Source organism: Lutra lutra, chromosome 18 (assembly GCF_902655055.1).
Source record: "Lutra lutra chromosome 18, mLutLut1.2, whole genome shotgun sequence".
Taxonomy (NCBI): domain Eukaryota; kingdom Metazoa; phylum Chordata; class Mammalia; order Carnivora; family Mustelidae; genus Lutra; species Lutra lutra.
The window spans coordinates 23881938-23896516 of record NC_062295.1 but is presented as its reverse complement, the minus strand read 5'-3'; positions in this window follow the sequence as shown (position 1 = coordinate 23896516).

Here is a 14579-nt window from a genome sequence, read left to right as displayed (position 1 = left end):
CCGCCAAGCAGGGAACCCAATGTGGGACTCGATCCCAGGACTCCAGGCTCATGACCTGAGCCGAAGACATTCCCTTAACCAACTGAGCCACCCAGGCACCCCTAGGAGTGACATTTTAAAAAAGTAAAATAAGGAGTGCCTGGGTGGCTCAGTGGGTTAAAACCTCTGCCTTCGGCTCAGGTCATGATCTCAGGGTCGTGGGATCGAGTCCTGCATCTGGCTCTCTGCTCAGTGGGGAGCCAGCTTCCCCCCCTCTCTCTCCGCCTGCCTCTCTGCCTACTTGTGATCTCTGTCTGTCAAATAAATTAAAAATTTTTTTAAAAACTTGAAAATAAATAAAAATAATAAAAAGTAAAACAAATCATGGTGCTTGGGTGGCTTAATTGTTAAGAGTCTGCCTTTGGCTCAGGTTTTGATCCCAGGGTCCTGGGGTCAAGCCCTCCATCAGGCTCCTTCCTCAGCAGGGAACCTGCTTCTGCCTCTACCTCTGCTTATGTACCCTCGATTTCAAATAAATTTTTTTTAAAGATTTTATTTATTTGTCAGAGAGAGAGGGAGAGAGAGCGAGCACAGGTGGACAGAATGGCAGGCAGAGGCAGAGGGAGAAGCAGGCTCCCTGCCAAGCAAGAAGCCCGATGTGGGACTCGATCCCAGGACGCTGGGATCATGACCTGAGCCGAAGGCAGCTGCTTAACCAACTGAGCCACCCAGGCGTCCCTAAATTTTTAAAATTAAAAAAAAAAGGAAAACAAATCAGTGAGATAGTTTACATTATTTGCTTTCCCTACTAAGTTTTTGAAATCATATGGGCCACCAAGATGAGTCTGAAAAGGCTATACACACCAAAAAGTCACAAACAGATACATGCACACACTTAGAAGGACATCTCTGGTAATTTCCATGACAGCTTTTTCTGTTTCCCACTAAACAGTTGTTTTTCCAATGTTGTTAAGAATTTTGAAAAAAGAAGAAGAAGAAGAAGAAGAAGAAGAAGAAGAAGAAGAAGAAGAAGAAGAAGAAGAAGAAGAAGAAGAAAATAAAAATAAAAAAAGAATTCAGAAAAAAAAGGGGTGCCTGAGTGGCTCAGTGGTTAAGGGTCTGCCTTGGGCTCAGGTCATGATGCCGGGGCCTGGGATGGAGCCCCGCAACCAGCTCCCTGCTCAGCGGGGAGCCTGCTTCTCTCTCTCCCACTCCCCCTGCTTGTGTTTCCTCTCTCACTGTGTCTCTGTCAGAAAAAATAAATAAAATCTTAAAAAAAAAAAGAATTTTGAAAAAAGTTAAAAAAAAAAAAAAAGAATTTGTCCTAAGGCTCATACCTTTTAGCTGATTAGAAGCCAGAGAATTTAGCAACTCCTTTCTTTTTTTTTTTTTAAAGATTTTATTTATTTATTTGACAGAGAGATCACAAGCAGGCAGAGAGGCAGGAGGGAGCAGGCTCCCTGCTGAGCAGGGAGCTGGTTGCGGGGCTCCATCCCAGGACTCTGAGATCATGACCTGAGCTGAAGGCAGAGGCTTAACCCACTGAGCCACCCAGACGCCCCTAGCAACTCCTTTCTTTAATGAAAGTTTCATATGAGATAACTTAGAAACTTTTTTTTTGAAAAAATAGTTCTGAAAAACATGGCATAATAAACTGGAAGATTTGCTTCTCATTTTAGACATTTTCTTTCCTGATGGTCCTTACTGAAATAAGAAGACATTTTTATGGGTAAATTTGGCCTTCGTAATTTTTAGCGGAAGATGTGTTTCTTCTCTGTGGTAGGAGGAGAAAGACATTATCCCTAAAGCCCAACCACCACTGAGTGTAAAATTGAAGATACAGGCATGGTTTATTCTAGTCCACAGAGAAAAATAACATAACCCCGCTCAATGTAATTATTATTTGCTACTTTTCTATGACAATAGGCAAAACCTTCTGGACCAGTACCAAAATCGTGTGGAAATTCACTGATAATCGTATCAAAATGTACCCAAATGTAGGGGAGTTATGGGTTTGTGATTCGCCAGAGTTTTCATATTTCATATTTCAGAGCCTGATCTAAGACAACATGTAGTATTTACATTGAAATGGTTCAAGTAAACTCCCTGGGTGAGTCTTCTGGAATAATCTTGAATTAGTTTCCAGAACTCTTATTCAGTGGTGTTACCTAAGGAATGTAATAAACACTTGAATACACCCAAGTACTAGAGAGTAATTGGAATTTATGGGGAAAAACCTCAGGACTTTCTAGGATAGTTACACCCAACCTAGGGCTCAATCTTGTGACCCAGAGATCAAGAATCACATACTCTACTGACTGAACCAGCCAAGCGCCCCAAAGATACCTTTGTTCCAGCTTTGGTCTAAGCTATTTAATTATTACCAAAAGCAAATAGACGTATAGGCTTGCTTTACCTAGTAATTCTCAATAATTCAGACGTTTATTTTACCTTCTTTTTTTATTTTTTTTATTTTTTTAAGATTTTATTTATTTATTTGAGAGAAAGAGAGAGGGAGAGAGAGCATGAGAGGAGAGAGGTCAGCAGGAGAAGCAAGACTCCCTGCTGAGCAGGGAGCCTGATGCGGGACTCCATCCAGGGACTACAGGATCATACTGAGCCAAAGGCAGTCGCTTAACCAACTGAGCCACCCAGGCGCCCCTTTTATTTTTTTTTTTTAAGATTTTATTTATTTATTTCATTTGAGAGAGAGCGAGGGTCAGAGGGAGAATCTCAAGCAGATTGCACTGAGCACGGAGCCTGAGACGGGGCTTGATCCCACATGAATTGAGCCAAAATCAAGAGTCAGAGGCTTGACCAACTGAGCCACCTAGGTGCCCTTTACTTTGCCTTATAAAATGTCTGAGTAATAAAACCTTTAATCTTTAAACTCTGTACTCAGGAAACAGAAGGCAAATGGGCAGAGGCCTGAAAACATCTTTTAATGTGGAACAGAGGAAGAGGGACATAGAGATGCAAAAATAAAACACAAGGATGTAAGCTTCCCCCCTCCAACATAAGGAAAAGAACATCAAGGAAAATTCCTGTAACAGAGAGGGTCTATGATTTTATAAATCCGATAATATAAAATTAGGTTCCAGGGGCGCCTGGGTGCCTCAGTTGGTCAAGCGTCTGCCCTCAGCTCAGGTCGTGATCTTGGGGTCCTGGGATCAAGCCCCACATCGGGATCCCTGCTCCTTGGAGAGTCTGTTCCTCCCTCTGCCTCTGCCTTCCACTCCCCCTGTTCATGCTCTCTCTCCCTCTGTCCCTCAAATAAATAAATAAAATCTTTAATTTAAAAAAGTCAGGTTCCAACAGCATTGATTCTAGTTGGCATGCTGGGGACCTTATGGCTGGAAGTGTTCAACAGGCCAGCTGGGACCTGCACACTACAGAGGCTGTCCCTCAGGCCACAGGGACCATTGCACCTGCTTCAACAGATGTGCTGGCCAGCTACTCTGTTTGTAAATTATGTTGGTACATCAGAAGCCCAGTGGATGGGCAAAGATGCTCCCTTATGGATAAAATACAAAGCTCTAGATAGTACAGTAATTTAAAGATATACTTTTGTGTGATAAGACATGTTATAAAACAAATACTTTGGAGAAATGTCAATATGTATGAAAAGAAAGTAAGGAAACGAAGAAAGAAGAAAGTAACCCCAAAAAACTTTTCTTTAGGTAGGTTACAGCTATCTACAGCTACCACATTAGAAATTGATAAACTTTTATTTATCATTACATGTTATGTAGTCTCTGGAAAACTCCAGAGAGTGAAAAAGGCAAATGATCTCTTTGTATTATTATGAAAATAGGTTTGATGTTACAGCCCCTCTTAAAGTGTCTGGGAACCCAAAGAGTTCTCCGGACCTCACTTTGAGAACTGCTAAGCTAGATTATTATGCTATAGTAATAAAATAACACACATGAGTTTACTTCTTGCTTATGCCTCATGTCCACCGAGAGCTCTGCCCTGCATCATCCTCATAATGGGACCAAACTAGAACACTGGGGGTTTTGGGGGCGAGGGGGGGAAAACAAGCGCCAGAGGTCTCCAAATTAAAGCTTTGGTCCAGTAGTTGTACATTCATTTCCATTTACAATTCATTGGGCAGAACTAGTCACGTGGCTTTCCTCAAGCACAGGGCGGGGGTCGGGGAAGGACAATCCTGCCCTGTGAAAATGATTCTTTCTCCTTGAAAAAATTCTTCTTTCTCAGAAGCCCCAGCAGACTGTCCGTGGGTCAGAATTGGATCAATTTCTGATAAAGAGGAGCAGTGTTAACCCAGAGGCTCAGAACTTCAGGGCAGAGGGCAGGGCACCTTACCTCCATGAACATATTGCTGCCCATCCAGCGGCTGAACAAAATTGGGGTCTGGTTAGCAAGAAAAAAGGAAAGGAATAGCTTTCACCGTCTTCCCCCTTCCTTTTGGTTTCAGTGGGCTCTCACACTAGCAATCTCAAATAGTATAATGAAATAGGCAGGAAACACACCTAGAATGTATCTCTTTTTTTTTTCTTTTTTATTTTTTTAAGTAAACTCTATCCCCCCACATGGGGCTCAAACTCACAAGATCAAGAGTCACATGCTCTACCAACTGAGTCCACCAGGGGCTCCAAAGTGTATCTCCTAAATGGGAAGATTTCCATTTGGAGCAAGACTTGTCTACGAGATAGCAAAACTGAATATTGTATTTCATCACAGCTAGTTCCAACCAGCTGAAACTAATAAATAGGCGTGGACTTTGAGTGAGTTCCAGATGCCAGACCCTTATGGGACGGAACTGAAGACTCCTTCTTGACCAATGAACAATGGGCCTTGTTTTAACCACCTGGGTCAAACCTATGGATTCATTCCATTCTATCCAAAGTGTTCAGTTTTCATTCCTAATTAGCATATTACCATAAAAACCCCCTCTTAATATTCAGAACTCTTGACCTCTCCTACTCAGCAACCCTCCCAGTGAATTTCTTCTTCTGTCAAACACATTCAGCTAAAAAAGCTATTTCAAACTTTGGTGATCTTTGTTTTATTCATTGATAGAAACGATACAATGTTAGGGGCACCTGGGTGGCTCAGTTGGTTAAGCACCCAACTCTTGGTTTCAGCTCGGGTCATGATCTCGTGGTGACAGGATCAAGCCCGGAGTAGGGGGCTCTTCACTCAGCGTGGAGTCTGCTTCAGATTCTCTCTCCCTCCAGCTCTCTCTCACAAATAAATAAATAAAATCTTTTAAATAATAAAAATGGGAATTTTGTCCACAAGTTGACCATCTAGAACAAGAGTCAATTAAACATTTTCCATAAAGCACAGACAGTAAATATTTTAGGCTTTGTAAAGGTCTCTGTAGCAAGTACTCAACCCTGTCTTCGTAGCACTAAAGCAGCCCTAGACAACAGGTCAATGAATGGGAGTAGCTGTGGTACAATGAGACTTGACTTACAAAAAGAGGTTGATGGCTGGATTTGGCCAGAGGGCCAGTCTGCCAGCTCCTGAATTAGAATTAAAACCACTGAACTATGATCTATTATAAAAACTAATCTGAAAGCAGGGTAAAAATCAAGTTGCAGATGCCTGGGTAAACCCAAATCTCCCGAGATATCTCCTCTGTGGAATAGTCCCCAGCAGAAAAAGGATCAGAAAGCCACATGATTTCTTCTATGAGCTGATTGGGGCCAAGTACAAATCAACCTGTCATACCTTTGACAGTTCGTGTACTAACCTAACCCAGGCAATGGCCTGTAGTGATCAGAAATTTAAGATCATTTCTAGGAAGAGTCAACTACCAAAGCAGCTAACCCAATTCCAAAACCAAGATACAAAGCAGGTGCTCCTCTGTAAAGAACTATGAGAAATAATGATCTATCAGATGGCAGGGCCAGTCAAGATCCCCTGCAGACCACCATTCATTCTAACACCCTGATCAGCCCAGCTTGAGTCTATGGTTCTGGACCAAGAACTTGCCAGGGACGTAAGGTTGTGCCTTTCAAAATGACTGGTAGTATGATACTGGAAAAAGGCATCAAGGACATTTCTTGTGGGCATTGCTGGCCATACTAAGCAGCTCAATTTAATTATAAGAGCCTTGAGCAGCCACAGAAGATTTTTTAAAGTTTGTCTTTTTAAGTTTTTTAAAAAATTATTTATTATAGGGAGCAGGGAGAGGGACAAGCAGACTCCACACTGAGAACAGAACCCTACATGCGGCTTGATTTCATGACCTGGAGATCATAACCTCAGCGGAAACCAAGAGTCAGACACTTAACCAACTGAGCCACCCAGCACACCATAAAGTTAATTTTTTATTTACGGAATCTTTACACCCAACATGGGGCTCAAAATCAGGAACCTGGTATCAAGAGTCACATCCTTTTCCAACTGGGACAAGTAGGCACTCCATCCACAGAAAATTTTTTAAGCAGGGGCAAATAATTTCAAAATTTGATGTAATAGCATCCAAGATCCCATTCCTGTGGACCATGGGAGCAGATAGGAGCAATAGTAAGCTGGATACATAATCTAGAACAGCAGCTGTCCAATAGGACTTTCTGCAGTAAAGAAATGTTCTACATATCTGCTGTCTAGTGTGGGAACCACTAGCCACACGTGGTATCGGGCATTTGAAATGCGGTTAGTGTGACTAAGGAAATGAATATCAATTTCCACTTAATCAGTTTTAATTTTAATTTTAGCAGCCACATGTGATTAGTTACCTCTGTGTGGACAGTACAGGTCTAGAAGTCTAGCACATATAGCTCTAGTCCCATGGGAGCTTTTGGGATTCAATGAGAAACCCTCGATATCCTGATAATAATGCACCTGTTTCTGTAGTAAGAGTCTGAATGGGTTTCTGTTACCTACAGTTTTCTTCCTCATACACTCATTTTATTAATTAATTAATTAGGTATACTTAATTTATATATTTATTTGCAATAAGCTCTATGCCCAACGTGAGGTTTGAACTCACAACCCTGATATCAAGAGTTCCATGCTCTACCAACCAAGCCAGCCAGTTGATACTCATTTTACTCATTTGGTAAATGAGCCAGTTGGTACCTATATACTCATTTTCGATGTTTAGAATTCAGAGAACAAAAACCACCCACAGGAGAAGTAACTGCTGTGGTATGAATGCCTGAGGTCCTACCCTGCCCCACGCCCCCTGTTGACCAGAGGAGTCCAGAAGCTTCCTGGTTCAGCCTCCAAGTCAGGGCCCTATTGCTTCTAGCCACTTATCAAAAATCTTGCCCTCACCTCCATCCTCTTGGTCACCTGTCTCACCTGCAGGGACTGCACTGGCTCAGCCACACTCTTCTGTTTTGTGCAGGAGAACCCCACAGCTGCTCTCCGCTGAGGGAGAGGGTCTCTATCCCAGACACAAGTCAGATCATTCCCTCTGTTTCTCAGGAACCACCCTCCGAATGGCACGTAACAGCTCTCAATAAACTGAGGTACTCTTAGGGCACCTGTGTGGCACAGTCGGTTGGTTGAGCATCCAACTCTTGATTTTGTCTCAGGTCATGATCTTGAGGTCACGGGATTGAGCCCACCATCGAGCCCTGTGCTCAGCATGAGTCTGCTTGGGATTCTCTCTCTCCCTCTTCCTTCTCCCCTACTCCCCCAAAATAAATAAATCTTTTAAAAAAATAGTGAGGTATTCTTAGTTAAAGTAGGACTGCTCATTTGAGACCAAAGTACTGAGTCCTGGGGCGATTTCTTTTTTCTTTTTTTTAAAGAGTTTTTTTGTTTTGTTTTGTTTTTAATTTGGGGACACCTGGGTGGCTCAGTCATCAAGCGTCTGCCTTCAGATCAGGTCATGATCCCAAGGTCCTGGGATGGAGCCCTGCATCGGGCTCGCTGCTGGGCCGGAAGCCTGCTTCTCCCTCTCCCACTCCCCTTCTTGTATTCCCTCTCTCGTTCTCTCATTCTCTGTCAAATAAATAAATAAAATCTTTTTTCTCAATATTTTCAATAGGAAATTAAATGTTCTTCATCCAATAAATAAATAAATAAAATCTTTAAAATATATATATATATATTTTAATTTGTTCATTCAAGAGACAGAGAAAACACAAGCACGGTGAGTGGCAGAGGGAGAGGGAGAAGCAGGCTCACTGTCAAGCCTGGTGCCCGGCACTGGGCTCCATCCCAGGACCTGGAGATCATGACCTGAGCCGAAAGTGGACTTTTAACCATCTGAGCCACCCAGGCACCTCCTGGGGCAATTTCTGGCTCTAGTAGGCCTCAGCTGCTCAGGCACTATATTGAGAGAAAGGTTGGGGGTTTGTGGTGACCACTCTGGTCCCTGGAGACCAGGTGTTAGAGGCAGGTGGTGCTGGTGTCTCCCAGTGAAATGGGAGGAGAAGCAGTTACTCTTCCCGTCACAAGGGGGAGCACCAGAAGGCGGGTCTGAATCAGCTAACTAGCCTTCTACAGAGTGGAGTCAGTATGTCCTCAACTTTCATCAACAATTTCTCAAATATCCCCATTCAGAAGATCACCCCGACAAGTAAGGTGGACCAGGCATTTTAGACCCTACCTCAAGTTATTCTGGAGCTCACTCCAGAAAGTCTCATTCTTCCCAAGCAGAGGCAACAGCACAGTAACTTAGCAAGACAATATTATGGCCAAGGTAATAGGGTAGCCAGATTTAGCAAATAAAAATACAGGACACCCAATTAAATCTAAATCTCAGAAAAACACAAATTATTTTTTAGTTTAACTATATCCCCAATATTGCAAGGGACATAGTTATACAAAAACAATTACTCATTGATTACCTGAGCTTTAACTGAACATCCTCTGTTTTCATCTAGCCAGACCCTATGGGCGATTACATCTGCTTGAACGTTACCCAGACGGAAATATTTGCAGGCTTACTCTGTAAGGGCACCCATTCTGGGGCGCATTAATGCAGACACTCCCGATTCTTTTCTGAGGAGACACATGGTCCTGCCCACGAGCTCTTCACCGAGCAGCCCTGACCAGAAGCAGAGCAACTTCACGTGAGTGCACATTCTCTCTCCACAAGGAGACGCAGTGCCACCGGCCCACCAGTAGCTTCTGTGACACGTAGGCGGCTCTGCCCTTAACCTGTTGAAACAGTCTCCTGCTCCCTCCATCCAGCACCTTTCAAAGCTTGGCTGAGAGAAACAATATTTTTCTTCCAGTTTTCTTGAGAAGTAACTGACCTATGAGAGAAACAATATTTTTAAAGGATTATCTGAAGGATGTCTTTTTTTTTTTTTAGGTCAGTGATAACCTTCTTACTGAGAAGGCCAATTCAGAAAATAAGTAACCTGTTACCAAATTTTTTTTTTAAAGAAATTATCTTTTTTTATCAGGGAGGTGATGGCAACAACTTTGCTTAAGCATGTTTTTATTGCTTCTCCAATTGCTAAGGGGTTTCATTATTTTGGCTAAACTTTCAGAAACTACATAACCCTTATTCCCTGGTGTATCTGATGTAATATTCCACCCTCTACCAAAGCTTGTGGTCTAGGAAAGCATTTTTGGATCTGGTTCAGTTTGTTTATCCTTAACTGACCCTGGAATTCACTTACTTGCAAAATGTGTTTTGTCTTTTTTCATTCAGGTGTAACAACCCTACAGTAAAGTGCATGAAGTGTACTAATCTTAAAGGGTCGGCTTAATGAAATTGTCCGTTTGTGTACACCTGTGTGGCCACCACCCAGATCAAGATATAGAACTTTCCTGCACTCTAGCAAGTTCCTTTTTATTCCTTCCTGGTCAGTACTTCCACAGTGGTAACCAATATTCTGACTTCATCAATATCAATTAGTTTTATTTGTTCTTTTTTTTTTTAAGATTTTTTTTTTTTTTTTTGAGATAGAGAGTGAGGAAGAGAGCACAAGCTGGGGGGGGGTGAGTTGGGAAGGGACAGAAGGGCAGGGAGAAGCGACTCTCTGCTGAGCAGGGCGCCCAACTCAGGGCTCAATCCCAGGATCCTGAGATCATGACCTGAGCCAAATACAGACGCTTAACAGGCTGAGCCATCCAGGCACCCCTAGTTTTGTTTTTGATGGTTTTTTTTTTTTATCAATAGACTTTTTTTTTTAAGGATAAGGTTTGTTTTTTTTTAAATGATTTATTTCTTTATTTGACAGAGAGAGAGAGAGAGAGCACAAGCAGTGAGGAGGGGCAGAGGCAGACGCAGACTCCCAGCTGAGCAGGGATCCTGATGGGGGACTCTATCCCAGGACCCTGGGATTATGACCTGAACGGAAGGCAGACACCTAGCTAAGTGAGCCACCTAGGAGCCCTACTCTTAAGTTGCATATAATTGGAATCATAGAGTCTGATCCTTCTCTTTGGTGAACAAAAAACGGGTCATTCTTTTTTATTGCTACACAGTATTCCATTGTATCAAAGCACCACAATAATAAATTGTGGTATAAATTATCAATTTTCTGGTTATGAGACATCTGTGCTGTTTCTAGGTTTTGACTTTTGTGAATAAAACTGCTATGGGCACTATATTATGCTCGTGTCTTTTGGCACACTTGTTTCTCTTGTGTCTAATCGTAAGTATTTTGAAATCATAATACAAGTATGCATACAGCTTAAGTCAATACTGCCAATTTTCTTTTTTTTAATGTTTTATTTATTTTTAAGGTATATTTTACCTTATATGGCAAAAAGGACTTTGGGCCCATTAATCATGTGAATCCTTAAACTCGGAGAACCCTTCCTGGTTTGGTCAGACAGAAAGATGTAAAGACAGATGAAAGGTCAGAGAGGGGTTTCTGGTTGGCTGTCAGTAGAGCGTCTGACTCTTGATCTCCGGTCATAAATTCAAGCCCCACATTGCGGGGGAAGAGAAGAAGTCTCTTTATGCAAAAGAGAAGAAGTCAGAGAGATGCAACCTTCTTGGCTCTGAAGATGGAGGAGGAGAGCCAGGACCCAATGAATGAGAGCAGCCTCTAGCAGCTGAAAAGGCAAGGAAATGGCTTCTCCCTTAGTGCCTCCAGGAAGGAACCCAGCCCTGCCTAGCAAAACTCGACATATTTTTAACTCTCAGAAGTATAGGGTAACAAGTTTTTATAGTTTTAAGCCATTGATTGTATGATAATTTGTTCTATCGGCAATAGAAAACGAGTACGTTAGCTGATCTGTAAGTTCCCCTTCCACTGATCAGACCAGCAGAGAACCAGGTGTGTCTATTATTGTTTCTATTACCCAGAGGCAACCACCACATAATTATTTTATTGACTTGTGGTTTGACTATAGTGTTATTGGCTGCCATTAAGCAGCACAATAAAAATCAACCTCATGACACTCTTTGTTGCTTTTGCCATAATGGTGCTATTGAGGAAGAGTTCATTACCCAGAAGTTTCCTCTCCATTAGAACCTGCAGGAGAAAATTAGCTTCCATCCTAGTACCTGGAGGAGACTCTGCTTGGGTTTCCCTCTTTGTGTTTGTTGGTTGTTAGGAAGCTTAGAACAGTGATTCTCAAGCAAACACATCTTGGGCTGGAAGAACTATCAGAATTCCCAGGGGCAGCTTTTGCAAACCGTACTTGCAACCCAGAAATTTCAATCTGTCTCCCTAAAGGAAAGTGTTCCCCCTTCCCCCCACAAGAACCTTTGCTTTGGTGAGCCACTGTGCTATTTGATGATAGACAAAACTCCCTAAAGGCCTGATATATAAGGGAAGTCATTTTAGACTTCTTTTTTTTTTTAATATTTAATTTATTTATTTGAGAAAGAGAGCGAGCTCCCGCGCATGCGAGCTGGAGTGAAGGGGGAGGCCAGAGGGAGAGGGATAACCAGACTCCCCACTGAGCAGGGAGTCAGACTCCACCATGTCTCCATCCCAGGACCCCAAGATAATGACATGAATCAAAGGCATACACTCAACCAACTGAGCTACCCAGGTGCCCCTACATTTCTTTCTAACTCAGCATGACTACATAAACTTTGTTTAAACTAAAAGCCGGAGAGTGCTTGGCTGGCTCAGTCAGTAGAAGACACGACTCTTTTTTTTTTTTTTTTAAGATTTATTTGTTGGGGTGCCTGGGTGGCTCAGTGGGTTACGCCTCTGCCTTCAGCTCAGGTCATGATCTCAGGGTCCTGGGATCCAACCCCGCATTGGACTCTCTGCTCAGCAGGGAGCCTGCTTCCTCCTCTCTCTCTGCCTGCCTCTCTGCCTGTTTGTGATCTTTCTCTGTCAAATAAGTAAATAAAATCTTTAAAAAAAAAACATTTATTTACTTATTTACTTATTTATTTATTTGAGAGAATCAGAGAGAGAGAGAGCAAGAGACGACATGGGGATGGAGAATCTCCAGCAGACTCCACTGAGCACAGAGCCTAATGTGGGGCTTGATCTCAGGACCCCGAAATTGTGACAGACCAGAGCTGAAATCAAGAGTTGGAAACATAACCGACTGAGCCACCCAGGCACCCTGAGCATGGAACCCTTGATTTCAGGGTGTGAGTTCATGCCTTGCGTTGGGTGTAAAGATTACTTAAAAAATAAAATCTTTTTTTTTAAAGATTTTATTTCTTTATTTGACAGACAGATCACAAGTAGACAGAGAGGCAGGCAGAGGGAGAGGGAGAAGCAGGCTCCCCGCTGAACGGAGACCCCGATGCGGGGCTCGATCCCAGGACCCTGGGATCACGACCTGAGCCAAAGGCAGAGGCTTTAACCCACTGAGCCACCCAGGTGCCCCTAAAATCTTTTTTTTAAGGTTTTATTTATTTGACAGAGAGAGACACAGCGAGAGAGGGAATACAAGCATGGGGAGTGGCAGAGGGAGAAGCAGGCTCCCCACTGAGCAGGGAGCCCGATGCAGGGGCTCGATTCCAGGGCTCTGGGATCATGACCTAAGCCAAAGGCGGACGCTTAACAACTGAGCCACCCAGGCACCCCCAAAAATAAAATCTTTATAAAGATTAAAACAAAAAACCAAAAGCCCGATTTATGGCCTACCAAGCATATATTGTAAATGAGTAGCCTAAAGGAAAGCCATCTTATCCTTAAGGTAAGGTTGATGCTCCTACTCCCTGAATTCCTTGACATTAAAACTTATGATTCCTGCCTATATGTTAATCTATAATCTTTTGACTTTTGTAAGATATAAACAAGTATATAATCCTGTAAATAACCCTGTAAGAACCGTTCATTCTTTGGAGCACTTTCTTCCCTGTGAAGACTGTGTTTCCCAGGCAGTTGTCCTACCTTGGGCTCCAATAAAACTTTCTTTCTTACTTAGGGATTCCGAAAATTTTGTTCATTTTGCATCAGCACATTTAAAGGAGCAAGTCCTATTCCTCAAATCTGTTGAGTTGGAGAAAGGATTAAGACTTCTTGCCTTTGGGGTTCCTGGCTGACTAAATCAATAGATCATGTGACTCTTGATCTCAGGATCATGAGTTTGAGCCCTACATTGGATGTTGTTTACTTAAAAAAAAAAAAAAAAAAGAGGAATTATTGTCTTAGAGCAGCAGTTCTCAAATATGGTTTGGGAGCTCCTGAAAGGGTTCCCAAGACCCTTTCAAGGGGTGCCCTAAGGCTAAAACTATTTTCATGATATCGAGTCTACAATACAGGTTTCCAAAGGCTACTTGGCCAGTGATATTCCAAAAAGCTGGTTGCAAAAGCAGTTATGAGAATCCAGCTGTAGTCTATTCATCCAGACTCTAGCAAGGTTAGCAAAAATGTTGCTCTTTGCTCTTTTCACTTTCAAAACGATGTCATTCTTTTCACTATTTTTTTTTGAAAATAGTTATTTTTCATAAAAAATGTGTTATCCTCATTAATATGTAACAGATTAATTTTAGTGAATTAATAAGTAATTTTAAGTGTTTCTGAGTTTTATCTTATTTTTTTTAAAGATTTTATTTATTTATTTGACAGAGAGAAATCACAAGTAGACAGAGAGGCAGGCAGAGAGAGAGGAGGAAGCAGGCTCCCCGCTGAGCAGAAAGCCCGATGTGGGGCTCGAACCCAGGACCTGGGATCATGACCTGAGCCGAAGGCAGCGGCTTAACCCACTGAGCCACCCAGGTGCCCCTTTATCTTATTTTTTTAAGATTTCATTTATTTATTTGTCAGAGAGAAAGAGAGCGCAAGCAGAGGGAACAGCAGGCAGAGGGAGAGGCAGGCTCCCTGCTGAGCAAGTAGCCCAATGTGGGATTTGATCCCAAGACCCTGGGATCATGACCTGAGCCAAAGGCAGACACTTAACCAACTGAGCCACCCAGGCTCCCCTAAGTGTTTCTGAGTTTTAATTTCAAAGGTAGTAAATATTGATAGATATAACCTACATGAGCAAAAACTCTCTAGATTCCTCAGTAATATTTAAGAGTGTAAAGAGGTCCTGGTCGCCTGGGTGGCTCAGTTGGTTAAGAGACTGCCTTCGGCTCAGGTCATGATCCTGGAGTCCTGGGATAGAGTCCCGCATCGGGCTCCCTGCTTGGCGGGGAGTCTGCTTCTCCCTCTGACCCTCCCCCTTCTCATACTTTCTCTCTCTCTCAAATAAATAAATAAAAATCTTTAAAAAAAAAAAAAAAGAGTGTAAAGAGGTCCTGAAACCAAAATGTTTGAGAACTACTGAACTGCAGCCAGCGG